Source organism: Hylobates moloch, unplaced genomic scaffold (assembly GCF_009828535.3).
Source record: "Hylobates moloch isolate HMO894 unplaced genomic scaffold, HMol_V3 SCAFFOLD_6, whole genome shotgun sequence".
NCBI lineage: Eukaryota > Metazoa > Chordata > Mammalia > Primates > Hylobatidae > Hylobates > Hylobates moloch.
This window is the reverse complement of record NW_026652281.1, coordinates 127,858,661-127,876,269: the sequence shown is the minus strand read 5'-3', so window position 1 is coordinate 127,876,269 and position 17,609 is coordinate 127,858,661. Positions and strand designations below refer to the sequence as shown.

Sequence of the window (17,609 nt, the reverse complement as noted above, 5' to 3'; positions counted from 1 at the left end):
CAGTCCGCCCGAGGAGGAGGCTTCCCGAGAAGGCAAGGGCAGGGGACCCGGAGAGAAGCCAGTCTCCGAGTGGGGCTGGGGCTCGCCCACCCAAGCTCCGCCTCCCCCAGGCCCAAAATTCTGTGCACTAGGAGGCTCGAACTTAAGAGCTGACAGCGGGAGAAAAAGGAGGAGGGGGTGAGGGCAAGAAATACAAAAGTGATGAAAAGGGAGAAATGGGGAGGAGAGAACGGACATAAAGAAGAACGTTGACAGCCCTGGGAAAGGGGCCGCACTAGAGGTAGGTCGCGAGTCCGAAGAGCTCCGCTCTGCCAGAGCCCCACAAACAATCCCCCGGTGGCCCCACTCACCCCAGATGGCGGCGAGTCTGCGGAAAGTTCCTGGGGCAGGGATGGCTCGGTGCTTCTCAGGGTCCCCAGTACTGCACGGGATCTGGCGGCTGGAAGCGACCCCCAGGCCTGGAACCTCAGCCCCAGGCAGCGCCTGGAACGTGCCCCGGCTCCTCCGAGCCCCGGGAGGCGGGAGCGCGCAGGAGCGGCCGGGACGCGCTGCTGGCTCTGGAATGCGCGGCTGCTGGGGACCGCCCCCGGAACGCCCCGGCCCGGGGCCCCGGCAACTCCAGCTCAGCTCCTCCTCCAGCGTCCCCTGCGGGCTGCGTGCGGGGAGAAAGGAACCTGCGAGAGAAAGGAGAGACCAGGGCGTCTCGGGCTCCCCTCCCACCTTGCCACACACTCGCCGCGTAGCCGCGGACAAGTCACTTGGCTTCTCGAGGGTCTCCCCGCTCTGGATTGTAAACCGAGAGGGTTGGCCTAAGATGTGTCCTCCAAGACCTTTCCAGCTATAGAATAGACATGGGAAAGAAAGTCTAGCAAGTAGGTTTGGACAGAGGAGCCGGGACTCAGATCCTGCTTTGCAACGTCCGAAGTGTAGGGTCCTTCGGTGGCTTTGCCTCTCTGTTTCATTCTCCGTAAAGTGGGAAAGGTAACACCTGTCTCCCAGTCCTGTTGTGAGGATTGGTTTAGATGACCAGTGTGAAGCTAGTTGGTTCTCTGCCATAACACGACTTGGAGCATCCTGTTTATTTTGTGATAACAATGAAATAGCCCAATCCAAGGTGATCAAGAGCCCATTAGAATCCAGCATCTGAGAGGCTTCCCACGCCACTGTGGGTGGCCCAGCTTCCACGCAGGACAATGCCAATTCTGTAATCTTCTGCCCCCTCCATGTCATCCATGGAGTGAGGGGGGACTCCCGTCCCATCTTGGCACCCACACTCTTTAATTCACAGTAGTTTTCTTAATCTTACTCTTCTGAAAAAAGGAGCACAAGCCTTGACTATCAGTGAGACCTTGAGCAGTCTTGGAGCCCAGTAGTGTTTTGGAGGGTTTGGAAAGAGCCATACTGCCTTCCCCAGGCCTAAATTTGATACGGTGTGGGCCCCGAACTTAGAACTTACTCCCTGCTGTTTCCTCTGATTCAGGGATGAGGTCAGCAGAAATGACCTCTAAATCATCATTATCACATGCCAGTTTCTTAAGTGAAGGACAGTGACGATGAAGGGGATTCACATGAGAAATGATTTGACAAAAACCCTAAGGGCTGTCACCCAACAACATGTTTTATTCAAAAGAGATAGTGTGGGAACGTAAAAACAAGGACAACCCAATTCTGAATAGTTTAATAGAAAACTCTCATTTAATAGTAAAAAAAGATTGAAAGAGGACAATCTTTTTTTTTTTTTTCTGAGACAGAGTCTCGCTCTGTCGCCCAGGCTGGAGTGCAGTGGCGTGATCTCGGCTCACTGCAACAGGAGGATAATCTTAATACGATGTTTTCCCTGGTTAGTGAAGGGGATGAGAGTTCCTTTGGGTGGACAACTGGTAACTCCATGTGCCCTGCTGTGAACATTGGCTTCCCTCTGGGACAAGGCAAAAGCTCAGGCCTGGAGCCAGCTGGGTCCTAGTCTCCCTTTCCATTTAGCAATTTATTAGTATCTCTTTAATATCGACTTGCCCTGGGACCCTAAAAGCAAGCCAGAAATAAAGTATGAATCCCCACAGGAGCATACCATGTTAAGTCTGCTGCCTTGGCTGGACTGATTTTGCTAAGAGAGCACTGAAGGGAAGAATAATGGATGCTGTGTTGGGATGTAGGAGTGGGGGAAATAGTCAATTTCAGCAACAAGCTTTTGTTACAGCAAAAGCCAGAAAACAGCTCACAACTTCCTTGGTCCTCTATTACAACCACTCCAAAAAGAAAACCATCAGGACCTGAAAGAAATAAGTAATACTCTCTTAGAGAGCCCCTGATACTGGGGGGCACTTGTACAGAAGAAGTTGTAGTCTAATGACATTGGCTGCCATCAAAACACAGCCTTGGCCAGCGGTGGTGGCTCATGCCTGTAATCCCAGTATTTTGGGAGGCCGAGGCGGGTGGATCACCTGAGGTCAGGAGTTCGAGACCAGCCTGGCCAACATGGTGAAACCCCGTATCTATTAAAAATACAAAAATTAGCCAGGTGTGGTGGGGGGGCGCCTGTAATCCCAGCTACTGGAGAGGCTGAGGCAGGAGAATCGCTTGAATCCCGGAAGCGGAGGCTGCAGTGAGCCGAATTGCCCCACTGCACTCCAGCCTAGGCAATAGAGTGGGACCCTGTCTCCAAAAAACAAACAAACAAACCACTGCCTAAAGAGGCCCCCATTAGGATGCAATCCATAGCAAATACCCTCTCTAGGAATCATATCTACACAAGACTTTTTCTTTTCATTTTTCACTTGTACAAATACATTTATTTACTTGTGGGGAATAATATGATATACTGTATTGGAAATCAGAAACCCAGTATTTCGAGTCTGTCACCCAGTAGCCCACCCAAGCTCCATAAAATAGTAAAATGAGACCTATTCCTCACATCTGGTACAATTATGATGAGTAAATATTTTATTCATATACAGCAGACCCCTGAATAACATCCTTCTGTTATAACGTTGATGAGGAAAAACAATTGTTTCCCTGCTTGGACCACTGTCTCTGTGGCGTTTGCATGTCTTCCTGGGTTTTCTCCAGGTACTCCGGTCAGTTTCCTCCCACGTCCTGAAGATGTGCATGTTAGGCAAACTGCTGTGTCTATGTAGTCCCAGTGTGAATGATTGTGGGTGCGGGTGAGTGTGCTCTGTGATGGGATGGCATCCTGTCCAGGGCTGGTTACTGCCTTGAGCCCTGAGCTGCTGGGACAGGCTCTGGCCACTGAACTCTAAACTGGAATAAGCGGGTAAATAATTCTCTTCCTTGTTTTTACTAATCTTTCTTAAATGTATGTATGGTTCACAATTATTTCAGTGTTCAATATTGGAAGTGTTTTAGTCTTTATTTAGAAGTTTGGTGGTACTTTTGTTATCAGAAATATGCTGTAGGAACTTAACTCTTCTTTCTGTCCATTCGTCTATGGTAAAATTGGTTTCCTTATATATAGTTTCACTTAAAATCAAAGTGTCCAAAACCTACTGAGGAGGCTGAGTGAGGACTTACTGTATTCCTTTGTTCAAAGCTATTTATTGAATATCTCCTACATGTTCTAGGCACTAAGGAAGACAAATTATCTTTATTTATTGTGCTTACATCTACTGGGAAAATATTCTCTAAAAATAAGTAAGCAAATAAATAAGCAAGATGATACCGGTTTGTGAAACCATGAAGAACATAAAGCAAGATGATGAGAGAGTGATGGAGAGTGTTTTATCATGGAGATTGTAGTTAAACTGAATTTCCTAAATAGTTTATATCATCAATGATTATGTTACTCTGTAATATATCAACTTAAACATAATTTCCAAGGTCTTTAATTAACTGAGAATTTAGATTGATACTAAATCAAGTAAACTGGTGAATAATCTTAGCTTCTTGGATAATTTCTAAGAAAGATAGAATACAAAAACATTGGTCACCAAGCATGATATTGAACACCATTTGCACACCTTTGCGTCTAATTTTTGTATGCTTGAGAGTTGATAAACCTTTGGATTATATTAATGTATATGTTTTATTTTACCACTTAAAGAAATGCAAAAGGGGTCAGCACAGTGACTCACGCCTGTAATCCCAGCACTTTGGGAGGCTGAGGCTGGCGGATCACTTGAGGCCAGGAGTTCGAGACCAGCCAGGCCAACATAGTGAAACCCTGTCTCTGTTTAAAAATACAAAAAATTAGCCAGGAGTGGTGGTGCACATCTGTAACCCCAGCTACTCGGGAGGCTGAGGCAGGAGACTTGCTTGAACCTGGGAGGCAGAGGCTGCAGTGAGCTGAGATTGTGCCACTGCACTCTAGCCTGGATGACACGGCGAGACTCTGTCTCAAAAAACAAAACAAAACAAACAAATATATATATATATATAATTTTTATATTTTTAGTAGAGACAGGGTTTCACCACGTTAGCCAGGCTGGTCTCGAACTCCTCACCTCAGGTGATTTGCCTTCCTTGGCCTCCCCAAAGTGCTGGTATTACAGGCGTGAGCCACTGCGCCCAGCCTGCTCCATACTTCTTAATTGGCTCAATAATGTCGTTAGAATTTCATTATATATTAAGCCCACATGATGTTTAATAAATAAGTTCTGTCTTCCTTATGTTACTTTTTAAAGTAGATTTGTCTTTGTCTCCATGTCCATAGTATATTCTTACCCTTGAGAAAACACTGACAAAATCCATAACACAGTAGAAGATTTTATTCTCCCCTATTCTGATACAGTTGTTTACTGTAATAAATTAATAAAGCCTTCAATTTAATCAACAAAAGGTGGTTTTTATTTTTCTTCCATGCTTGCCTAAAGACCTCTGCTGTAAGCTAAAGAGGTCAACAAAGGACAGCCCCAGAGCCTTGGTGGAAAAGATTTTATCAGATGCTGTTAGCTAGAATAGACTTACAGGCCCAGCCTTATCAGTATTTGCTGACTTCCGACCACAGGTAGACATCTACAGACTGAACCACAGCACTGAATCAGGATTGCTAGGACTATTTCGTCCTGAAGCAAAAAACCATGGAAGTATACTGCTGATCCAAGATTTGTGGGTCAAGAATGAATCACATGAGCCTAACGAGCCAACAAGGGAAATATAATCACAATTATTTGTTTTGGAATATTGTTCGATTGTTTTTAATGTCCCATTTTCTGATGAGTGTAAGAGGAAGTCCTTTCTTCTTGATCTATTGCTAACCCTCATTTTAGCAAACTATGCTTATTGCAAACTGCAATGAAATATTTTTAATGATACCTTGTTCCCACTGGCCCATCAGAATTTGAGAGTAAATATTTTTACTGAATCCTTGGCTATGTAATTATTTGAACAGATTCAATGAATCTGCCACCCTTTTTACCAAGATGTATTGAAAAAATCAATCATATAATCAAAGCCATCCAAAGAGTTATATTTGAGAATAAATTTCATTTAATCAGCTATAATCACATAACCATTAAAGAGTAAGTGTTGTACTTCCTTTGTGGAAGCAAGGCTATGAAGCCTTCCCAGAAAACTGATCTGGTACCTATTATTTGGCTTACAGGGTTCCAGTATTGTGCTAGTAATGTGTATTAGGTTTCTCTTGCATTGTCATAAAGAAATATCTGAGCCTGGTTAAGTTATAAAAGAGGCTTAACTGGCTCACGATTCTGCGGGCTGTACAGGAAGCATCACTAACAATCATGGCAGAAGGTGAAGCAAGAGTAGGCATGTAACATGGCAAAAGCAAGAGCAAGAAAGAGAGGGGGAAGGTGTCACACACTTTTAAATGACCAGATCTCAAGATAACTCACTATCATGAGCACAGTACCAAGGGGATGGCACTAAACCATTCATGAGAAATCTGCCACTATGATCCAGTCACCTCCAACCAGGTTCCATCTCCAACAGTGGAATTACATTTCAGCATGAAATTTGGGCAGGGACAGCATCCAGACTATATCATAATGCTTACCATCAGGCCAGCAAATTTAGCAAACACTAAGGACCTTGGGAAAAGAGAAAGTCACTCACTTTTAAAGACTGCATATAAAATCAGATAGAAATTAATGTCTTGGCTTTGGTTTTCTGATACTGGAATAAATGAGGAAAGAAGAAAAATTTTAAAATATAAATTATTACCCTAGAAAAATATTCATTTGATGCAAAAGAAAGCAATAAAGGAAGAATAAAAGAGTGAATATACTTGAAAGATGTAAAAACAAAAAGTGAAACAGCAGATGTAAATCCAGCTGTATCAATAATAACATTAAATGCAAATGGATTAAACAGTCCAATCAAAAGGCAGTGATTGTCAGATTGGATTTTAAAAATGCAAAGAACAGGATCCAACCTATATTCTGTCTTCAGGAGGCACACTTTAGATTCAAAAATATAAATAGACTGAAAGCAAAAGAAAGGAAAACACACATATATATACACATATATATAATGCAAACAGCAACCATAAGAAAGCTGAAGTAAAAATAAAGATTATAATGGAGCTGAAAAATCCCTATCACTTAATGACATCGTAGCCATTGTAACATGATAGCACAACACATTATTTATGTGTTTGTAGTGATGCTGGTTTAAACAAACCCAATGCATTGCCAGACATATAAAAGTGTAGCACATACAATTATGTACGGTACATAATGCTTGATAATAATAATAAATGACTATGTTACTGGTTTTAAAAAAAGAAAGCCAAAGTGGCTATATCAGTAGTAGAAAAAGTAGACTTTTAAAACAAAAAAAGGCCTGGCACAGTGGTTCATGCCAGCACTTTGGGAGGCTGAGGTGGGCAGATCACTTGAGGCCAGGAGTTCAAGGCCAGCCTGGCCAACATGGCAAAACCCCATCTCTACTAAAAGTACAAAAATTAGCCAGGCATGGTGGTGCATGCCTGTAATCCCAGCTACTCAAGTGACTGAGGCACAAGAATTGCTTGAACTCGGGAGGTGGAGATTGCAGTAAACCGAGATCATGCCACTGCACTCCAGCCTGGGTGACAGAGTGAGACTCTGTCTCAAAAAACAACAACAACAAACGTAACTAGAGATAAAGAGGCACATTTGATAATGTTAAAGAGTTAATCCATCAGGAAATTATAACAATTATAAGTATACGCACTAACAAAAGAGAAAAAATAACATAAAGATTGATAGAATTAAGGGAAGAAGTAGACAATTTAACAACTGTCAAAGATCCCAATACCTAACTTTCATATTACACAGAACAAACGGGCAGAAGATCAACAAGAAAATAGAAGAATTGAACAATACCATATACACACTAGACCTAAAACACATCTACAGAGTACTCTGCCAAACAACAGAATAATGCATACTTTTCTCACATGTACATAGAATACTATTGAGAATTGGACATATGCCAGGCCATGAAACAAATTGCAATAAACTTAAATAGACTGAAATCTTACAAAGTATATTCTCCAATCATGATAGAGTGAAATCAGAAATCAAGAACAGAAAGAAATTTGGGGTATTAACAAATATATGAAAATAAAACAACATGCTATCAGTGTATCAAAGAAGAAATCACACAAAAAATTATAAAGTACTTTAAGATGAATGAAAATGAAGACACAGCTATGGGATGCAGCTAGGGGATGTAGTTAAAACAGCATGTAGAGGAAAATTTATGGCTATAAATGCCTGCATTAAAAAAGAAGACAGATCTCACATCAACAACCTGACCTACCACCTAAGACACTGGAAAAAGAAGAGAAAACTAAACCAAAAGCAATTAGAAGGAAGAAAATAATAAGGATTAGAATGCATATCCACAAAATAGAGAATAGAAAAACACAAAAACCAAGAAAACCAAAAGTTGATTTTTTTAAAAGATCAACAAAATTGACCAACCTTTAACTAGACCGAACAAGAAAGACTGAGATCCAAATTACTAAAAGTAATTTATGAAATTGATGTCAGAAATGGAAATGGGGCCATTACTACTGACCTTTTGGAAATAAAGTGAATTACAAGGAAATACTATTAATAACTCTCTGACAATCAGTTAACTAACTTAGAGGAAGTAGACAATTTCCTAGAAAAGACACAAACTGCCAAAACTCACTCAAGAAGAAACAGAAGACCTGAATAGGCTCACAACAAATGAGGAAATTAAACTGGTAATTGTTTTTAAAAATTCAGGACCAGACAGCTTCACCAGTGAGTTTACTAAACATTTAAAGAAGAATTCACACAAATTCTTCACAAACTTCCAAATAACAGAAAAGGAGTGCACACTTCCCAATGTATTTGTGAACCCAGAAAATCTGAGACAGGTCTCAGTTAATTTAGAAAGTTTATTTTGCCAAAGTTGAGGACGCATCCATGACATAGCCTCAGGAAGTCCTGAAGACATGTACCCAAGGTGGTCAGGCATTTTTTTATGCATTTTTAATGCATTTTAGGGAGACATGAGACATCAATCGATATATGTAAGAAGTATATTCAGTCTGGAAAGGCAGGACAACTTGAAGCAAAAGCAGGAAGACTCAAAGCGGGATGGAGCTTCCAGGTCACAGATAGGTGAGACACAAATGGTTGCTTTATTTTGCGTTTCTTGTTAGCCTTTACAAAGGAGGCAATCGATATGCATCTATGTCAATGAGAAGAGGGATAACTTTGTGGGTTTTTTGTTTTCATTTTTGTTTTGAGACAGAGTCTCACTCTGTCACCCAGGCTGGAGTGCAGTGGTGTGCTCTCGGCTCACTGCAACCTCTGCCTCCCTGGTTCAAGTGCTTCTTCTGTCTCAGCCTCCCAAGTAGCTGGGACTACAGGTGCACACCACCATGCTCAGCTAATTTTTTGTATTTTTGGTAAAGTAGAGACAGGGTTTCACTATATTAGCCAGGCTGGTCTTGACCTCCTGACTTCAGGTGATGTGCTCGCCTTGGCCTCCCAAAGTGCTGGGATTACAGGCGTGAGCCACCATGCCTAGGGAGGGATAACTTTGAAAAGAATGGGAGGCAGGTTTGCGTTAAGCAGTTTCCAGTTTGAGTTTTCCTTAGTGATTTTGGCGGCCCAAGATATTTTCCTTTCACAGTATTATGCTGATACCAAAATAAGACAAAGATATCACAAGAAAACTACAGACCACTGAGTCTTATGAAAATAGTCACAAAAATCTTCAACAAAATACTAACAAATCAAATCCAGAATTATATAAGGATTATAAAACATGACCAAGTAGGACTTATCCCAGGAATGCAAGGTTGGTATAACATCCAAAAATCAATGTAATATATCACATCAATAGAATAAAGGGAAAAAATTTCAAAAGAATAAAGTTGGACTCTTAGAGTAAATCTGCATGACCATACAATAGAATATTACTTAGCAATAAAAAAAAGTACTGATGCAGGCTTCAAGATAGATGGACCCTGAAAACAGTATGCTAAAGAGAAAGAACCCAGTCACAAAGGCCTGTATATTCTATTATTTCATCCATATGAAATATCCAAAACAGGCAAATCAATAGAGATCGAAAGATTAGTGGTTTCCTACTGGTAGGAGTAGTAAAAGGAATGTGGGGTGATGTCTAAAGACTGTGGTATTTCTTTCTGGGGTAATGAAAATCTTCTAAAATTGATTGTAGTGATGGTTGTGTAAATCTGTAAATGCTAAAAGCCATTGAATTATACACTTTAAATGAATTAATTGTATAACATGTGAACTATTTCTCAATCTAGTTGAGAATATCTTTGAAATGATACTGGGTATTGAAAATTTAACGCTAGCTCCTTGTGAAATCTCCAATGGAAGCTAATTATCTGGCTGTAATAGTTGCTCAGAAGCATATAGCTCTAGATTTGCTGCCCATATAACAATGAGGCTTCTGTGCAAATGAATTAGGCCAAATATCCTCTAATGAAATCAGTCATCTTTGTGATCACAATTTTTGAAGTTTGTGATTATAGAGGTGGATTGATAAGAAAAATCATCCAGAAATTTGGAAATTCACCAAAAGGATGACTACATGTCCTGCTGACATCACACTAGAGCATGACCTAGTGTGCTCTAAAGGACCATCTGACTCTCTTAGGATATGGAACTTTGATTGACTATTTACTATTAATTGGGGTGCAGACATTTTACAACCCCATAAAGTTAGATGTTAACTTTAGAAAGTTTGATGTGGTACAAATGTGGTTTCTTTGTTGTTTTGGCTTGTACCATCCAGTAAAGATATAAATGATTTCTGTCTCATAGAAAAGATAACCCCAAAGATTATGATTTTATTGCCCTGCAGGTAATTAACCAATTTTGCATCTAACCTATTAATTTTATTTTAACATTCCTTGTCATCCTAGTGGTTCCTTCATTAAACATCTAAATAACTTTGATCCATGCTTTCTATGTTTATGTATACAAATTATATTTTTAATATTTCGAGACTATACTTTTTTATTTTTTACTTTTTGTAATGATGGAATTTTGTCATGTTGCCCAAGCTGGGCTTGAACTCCTGGGCTCAAGCAAACCGCCCACTCTGGCCTCCCAAAGTTCTGGGATTACAGGTATGAGCCACCATACCAGCTGGAAGACTATACTTTGACAAACTATTTGAAGAGAACACAATGCTAAAACAGATTTCAGAGTTCTTGAACTCATGCCATTCTTCCCAACTGCCAAGAATTCCCAGGCAAAAGGAGGTAATGCAAGATCATGTAGTTCAGAATTTTTGGAAATTGAGTTTGAATCCTGGTTCTGGCACTTACGGTGACCTTGGATGAAGTATTTAATGTCTATGAGCCTCTGTTTTCCCTTCCACAAAATGTGAATGCTACTGCCTACCTTAAGCGGCTTCAATGAGGATGAAATAGAATGAAGTGAAATCATGAATGTGAAAGAGCATGTGCCTAGTAAATATTACTTATTTGAATAGATAGTATATATGAATGACATGATCATATATGGGATTTTTCCCTAGGCCCTAGAGTAGAGCCTTCACACTACGTACAATTCTTTCCTTCCTGAATTTTCACTAAATTGAAACACTGCATGTCCAAAACTAAAGGGAAAATTAAAAACAATCTAATCCAAATTCTCCCTTTTACAGATGCAGAAACTGAGGCTCAGGGAGGCTGAGTGACTTGCCAAGGCCACCAGCTGACCATTGTTAGAGCCAGACTATGAACCCAGGACAGCTTGACTACTGAGCCTAAACTCTTTGCCACTCTGCACTAATAATTTTGAGTGGGGTCTGGTATCAAAGTCCTCCCTAAGTTCAAGTTTCTGGTTACGATATTTTCCTTTCTATCACCTGCACCTAGGTGCAGAATAAGTGCTCTACTAGTTGAGTGAATGAATAAATAAGTGATAGGATGACAAGAGGTCAACCAAGACTTCTCTTTCCAATTCTGAAGTTGTGCCAAAGGCAAAGTTGTATGCTTGAAAAACTATTGTATTAACTCACAGAGTTCTCCAGAGAAACAGAACCAATTGTGTGTGTGTGTGTGCGTGTGTGTGTGTGTGTGTAGAGAGAGAGAGAGAGAGAGAGAAAACAAGAAAGAGAGACTGATTCTTAAGGAAGTGGCTTACATGATTGTAAAGGCTAGCAAGTCCAAAATCTGCAGGGTAGCCTAGCAGGCTAGAAACCTAGGGAAGACTTCATGTTGCATCTTGAGTCTGAAAGCAGTTTGCTGGCAGAATTCCCTCTTCCTAGGGAAGGTCTGTCTTTTTCTTAAGGCTTTCAATTGATTGGATGAGGTCCACCGACATTATGGAGGATAACCTGCTTTGCTCAAAGTTCACTGATTTTTTTTTAAGAGGCAAGGTCTTGCTCTGTTACCCAGGCTCAAGTGCAGCAGCACAATCATAGATCATTGCAGCCAAAAACAGAATAGAATTGTAAGACAATAGGATGTTTAGTCTAGAGATGGGAGGACTCATGTAGGCAATGGGGAATCTGAGCAAACCTCTGAAGTATGCCTGGGGCAGAGGAAGCCGACCTAGAATCAGAGAGTGTCAGCTGAGGAGAAGCAAATCTCAGTTCACCCAAAGAAAGAATTTTTTTAAAGAGCTGTCTGAAAGTGGACAGAACAGGCTTTCTTGGGATGTCGTGGGTTCCCTAACACTGGAGGTATGGGAGCAGAGAGATATCGCAGAAGGTTTTCATTGACATGGTGGAAGACTGGGATATGAGGGCAGGCATTGTGTCACTGGCACAAGGTAAAGGTACTAAACTGGCACTAAGCAGTACTAAACCATGGCTTCTAGTCCTGGCTCTGTCACTAGTTTGCTATGTGACCTTGAGGAAGTCCCTTCTTCTTTCTATATCTTCAGATTCCAGAAGTGAAAAGAAGATAGTTCAGTTAAATGTTCTCTGAAGTCACTTGCACCTCCAAAATTTTTTTAAAGCTAAGGCTCAAGGATCTTGAGATTACTACAGTTTTTAATTAAAAGCATACCTGTGTGGGGGTGATCTATTTTGTTTCACTGATGAATCTGTCCTGGCTCAGACATTAGCTTCTCACAGGCCCCTAAACAGCTCAGGTCTTCCCAAAAGTCAGGCAATAAGCACCAGGACTCCTGAAATTACTAGTCTCTCTTCCCCTTTCTTCCTGAAAAAATTCCCAAAGTTCTTTTTGTTCTATAAATTCTTGGGCAAAATGCCTTCTTACTCTTTGGAGGAAGCTCCACTCGCTTGCTAACTCAAAAGAAATAGACTTCTAGCCTGAAAATAAGATGCAGGAATTTTTAATTAAAACTTTTGTATAATGGCTGAAAGACTTCATTGCATTAATGATAAGGAAGGATGGCGAAATGATGAAATTTCTCGAACGTGTGGAATTTGAGATAAAACAAAGTGCTAAGCAGACAGGGAGAAAGAAGAGGAAATGGAAGCATTCCGTTTTATAGCTTTGAAGTGGAGTGATAATCATATGGTCTCATTAGTGTGGTTATAATTATTTGAATCAATTCTCATGGCTTAATTCCAAAGTGTTCAATTATTACACAGTCATGTAACTAGAGATAATAGAGTGTCTATTACCAGAAGATATCTCTGTTCAATCAGTCTAATTTTTGAAGTAAACTTTGGTCTCAAATATTTATATGCATTTGCCTATATTTTTCCAAAAAGTATTTACTTGAACGAAACACTTATTTAGCACTTATTGTATAGCAAAGATTTTATATGCATTATATTACTTAGTCCTTAAAACAATTCTAGGGTGAAAATGTTATTAACCCCTATTTTACACAACAGAAAACAGAGGCCCAAGAGGATATGTTAACTTTTCTAAGATTACCCAACAGGAAGTAAAAGAACTGATTCTAAATGTCTTGCATCTGAATGACTCTTGAGTTAGGTCCTCTCTGTGCCTCTTTTTCTGCTCATTGAAATCGAGTAATTACTGACCTAGGTAAGGCACAGTGAGATGCACAGACACAATCAGAATTGCAATGCACACTGCATAATGCACAAGCAGAATCAGACAATTAGCTACATGGTTACATGAGAGGGTAGAGTAACTGTGAGAATAAAAGGGAAAAATTATTGTTTTGAAACCTATACAGTGCATCTATATTTAAGACAGTATTAATAAGTTTTACTTATTAACTTTAAGCATGCACTTCAGTTTCATTTTTGCTTCGAAATTCACCCTCTGTGCAGTTCTCCATCCTGCCTTGTGAATAGGAGGTTCATCCGAATATATCTCATCAGTGGGCCTGGTAGCAAACACTGCCAATCCCTGCGCAAATCTCTTAGGCCTTCTCCACCTCAATGTTTCACAGACTTTCAATTGCCAGTATCTGTATCTTTGTGTCTGGGGGCTTTTCCCAGAAACACAGAAGGTTGGTCTGTCAGTCCAAAAGTATCCAGGAATTAACCCTTTTCTCCAGGAGCAGCCCTCAACCAAAGACTTTAGGAGTATAAAAATACCCCAATTCCCTCACCCTTCGGTGAAATAATTCTGAGAGGTGTGTTTACATTGTTTCCAGATTTTCTCTATGGGACTAGGCTCCAGTCACCCACTATGATAGCTGGCTTAAAAACACAATCATACTAGCTGTCTTCGCTTCTTTATTTCACTTCCTCAGTTCCCTACTGGTATACCCTGAGCCTTTGAACCTCTCAAATAAATGACTTGCACTTAAACCCTTACCCCACAATCTGCTTCTGAGGGAAACTAAGATAGATTTCCTTAATGTCTAGCTTTCTGGTGGGCTCATCTAAGAGGGAAGCACCAGCAGGAGCTGAGGTGTTTTGCATTCTACCCCCACCCCCACCCCAGGGGCTGCAAGCCTTGCTCTGTGGCCCAATTCCTGTCAGGGGATCCTCTTCACACAGCTCTGTCTGTCTCCAGAGTCCAGTAACTGCTCCCACCCTTGCCTCTTCAGGCCTCAGGCCATAAACAGCACCCACCTTTACTAACCCTGTGAACTGCAGTATTCCTTCCTTTTCATTGCTTTCCACCCCACCTACAATTCCACAAATAGTTCCTATATTAAACTTTCTTCAAATTATCAATTTTAGCCCACCATCTGTTTCCTGTTAGTACTGTGACTGATTCAGCTGGTTTGATGACTTCTGGGTTTGACCTCAGAGAAGATAGTTGGTTATGGGGACATGTGGGGAGGGCATGAGGCCATGACTAGGACAGTGGAGGGGGCAGAGATGGAAAGAGAAGTATACAGTGTGGCAGAGGTTAACTGTTATGGTGGTGGTAAGGAAAGAACAAAGTATCCCCAAACTTAGCAGCTTAAAATAAACATTTATTATCTTACAGTTTCTGAGGGTCAGAGCCCAGGAGTTGCTAACCTGGGTGGTTCTAGCTCAGGGTCTCTCACAGTTTGCAGTCAGGCTGTCATCTGGATCTGTAATGATCTCTATACTCAAGTGGAGCTGGAGAATCCACCTCTGAGCTCACTCGCTAGTTGCTGGCAGGCCTTAGTTCTCAACAGCTGTGGGCCAGAGGCTTCAGTTTCCTGTCACATAGGCCTTGCTATGGGGTTGCTCACAAAATGGCAGCCTGCTTCTCCGAAACAAATGATACAAGAGAAAGGGTGTGTGTGTGTGTGTGTGTGTGTGTGTGTGTGTGTGTGTGTGTGTGTTGTGTGTGTGTGTGTGTGTGTGTGTGTGTGTGTGTGTGTGTGTGTGTTTCAGAGAGAGCTCCAGCCAGAGAGGGTCCAACACAGAAGACACAGTCTTTTATAATCTAGTTTTGGAAGTGTCATCCCATCACTTCAACAAAATAAGAGACTGAACAAGTTAGCTTCATTTCTTTTTCTTAAATATAAAAGTGTCTAGTCCTTTCCTGGATGTTTTTATTTTAACCTCAGGGAGAAGAAATAGTCTTGGTAATTTCTGAGGAAATAAACCCCCAGTGGCTGAATTTGGTCAAACTGAGAAACAAACTGTCCCCTGACCCAACCAGGGCCTCCCTGTTGCCTAACTTCATATGCTGTTGGTCACACAGACCAACCCTGGTACACAAGGGTAGAAACACCAGAAGGCAGTGGCCCCCGATGGCCGGCTTGGAGGCTCACTTCCACCAGTGCTCGAGAGTAATAAAATATCCCATTAAACTTCCCTGTGAGGACACGAAGGCTCTCAGATGAGACAGCTGAAAGTCTAAAAGAACTTCCCAGGAATAAATTGTAAGAGGGGCAACAGTGGAAATCCCAATTGTCCAAAACAATTTTTTTAAGAAGCCAACTTAGTGCTGCTCAGAAGTAAAGCTGGAGAGCCAGTGTAACTTTAGACAAATGAATTCCTCTCTCTGAACCTGTTTTCTCACTTGTTAATGAGGGGATTGGCCCATACTCTGTGGCCTAATAACCAAAACTTACATAGCACTGATATCACTGACAGCGCGCTGCCCTCTACCCACTTTACTTGTATTAATGCATTTTACCTTCACAGCAAGGGGAGAAGCTACTGTAGAGAGCCCTTGGCCCCATTCCAAACAGGCTGGGCTCTCCCACACCAGCGTCGCCTCAGCCTGAGCTGGAGCACTGAAGATCTGATTAATGTGTTTAGCAACTGACTGACTGGCTCTTTTTCTGGCCTCTTGTGAAATATGCCTTCCTGTGTTGTCATCACAATGCTTTGTGAGTTGGAACAAAATAAGAGACTGAACAAGTTAGCTTCATTTCTTTTTCTTAAATATAAGTGTCTAGTCCTTTCCTGGATGTTTTTATTTTGACTTCAGGGAGAAGAAATAGTCTTGGTAATTTCTGAGGAAATAAACCCCCAGTGGCTGAATTTGGTCAAACTGAGAAACAAATTGTCCCCTGACCCAACCAGGGCCTCCCTGTTGCCTAACTTCAAGCCGTCCCCTCCCACATGGCAGTCTATGGGCATGAGGAAATCACATAGGCTCTATCTTCAAAATACAGCCAGAATCCGCACTCCATGGCACTATCTTCTTTTGCTTGGATCACTATTGCAATTTGCTAACTGAGTCCTGATTCTCTCCTTGTCCCTCTACAGTCCATTTCCAAAATGATGTCGGGAATGACCCTTGTAAAATGTAGGTTAGATCACATCACTGCTCTGCTTGAAATCCTGCAATGGTTCCACATTTCCTTCAGAGAAAAATTCAACATCCTTTAAATGCCCTTTGAGATCCTACATGAGTGCACCCCCAGCCCCCATTAACTCTGAGACATCATCCCCTAAACCCCTCCCTCGTGCTCACTCCCTAACAATGACACAGGTCTTGCTGCTCCTCACATACGCCTTAGAGACCTTGTTTAGCTCCTTCTGGAAGGCTCTTTCCCCAGATAACCAGTGGGCTCTCCCTCTACCTCCTTCAAATCTTTGCTCAAACCTTACCTTTTCAAGAGGGTTACCCTGACCACACAATTCAAAACTGCAATCCTCCCCTCTCCCCCTATTTCTTGTTCTGCCTTCTAAAAGAAGCAACTGCTTAAAGGTGAAAAAGAAAAAAAATTTTTTTAGTTGCCAGCTTCCATATGGCAGCATGTTCCAGATGGCTTAAAATAGTATTCATCCACTGGACAAATACTAACCAAGGGCTTGCTCTGTGCCAGGCACTGAGTTAGGCAGGAATTCCGTCTTCAATTCCACTTTGCTCAATTCAGTGAGCAATACACTGGTGCTCTCCTAGAAGCAAGCCTCGGGGTTGGGTGGTGAATTGTGCAAGAGGGAGGGTGAGAAACAGTCTTTGCTTGGACAAATTTTAGTCAGGCTTCTGAATCTTCTGTAGGCCCATCTGTGCACTTCCTCATAAAAAGTGGTTTTAGTGGGCCAGGCGTGGTGCCTCACGCCTATAATCCCAGCACTTTGGGCGGCTGAGGAGAATGGATCATGAGGTCAGGAGATCCATCTTGGCTAACATGGTGAAAACCCATCTCTACTAAAAATACAAAAAAATTAGCTGGCCACGGTGGCAGGTGCCTGTAGTCCCAGCTACTCGGGAGGCTGAGGCAGGAGAATGGCATGAACCCAGGAGGCGGAGCTTGCAGTGAGCCGAGATCGTGCCACTGCACTCCAGCCTGGGTGACAGAGCGAGACTGTCTCAAAAAAAAAAAAAAATTCAAAGTTCAGTTCAATTCAAAAGCAAAAACAATTCAAAAGATTTCCCAGAATAAAGGCAGGCCAGCAGT

At 41.6% G+C, this 17,609-nt stretch overlaps 1 protein-coding gene across 1 annotated transcript in view; it reads right to left on the bottom strand.

Annotated features, from left to right (window-relative positions):
* The window catches only part of SMIM3 (small integral membrane protein 3), a 34,391-nt gene extending 18,375 nt beyond the window's left edge, over nt 1-16,016 (bottom strand). Inside the window, exon 1 of the mRNA XM_058440043.1 lies at nt 15,893-16,016. The gene's annotated coding sequence lies outside the window, so the exon portion shown is untranslated. The remainder of the gene's footprint in view (nt 1-15,892) is intronic.
* Nucleotides 16,017-17,609: the final 1,593 nt, after the last annotated feature.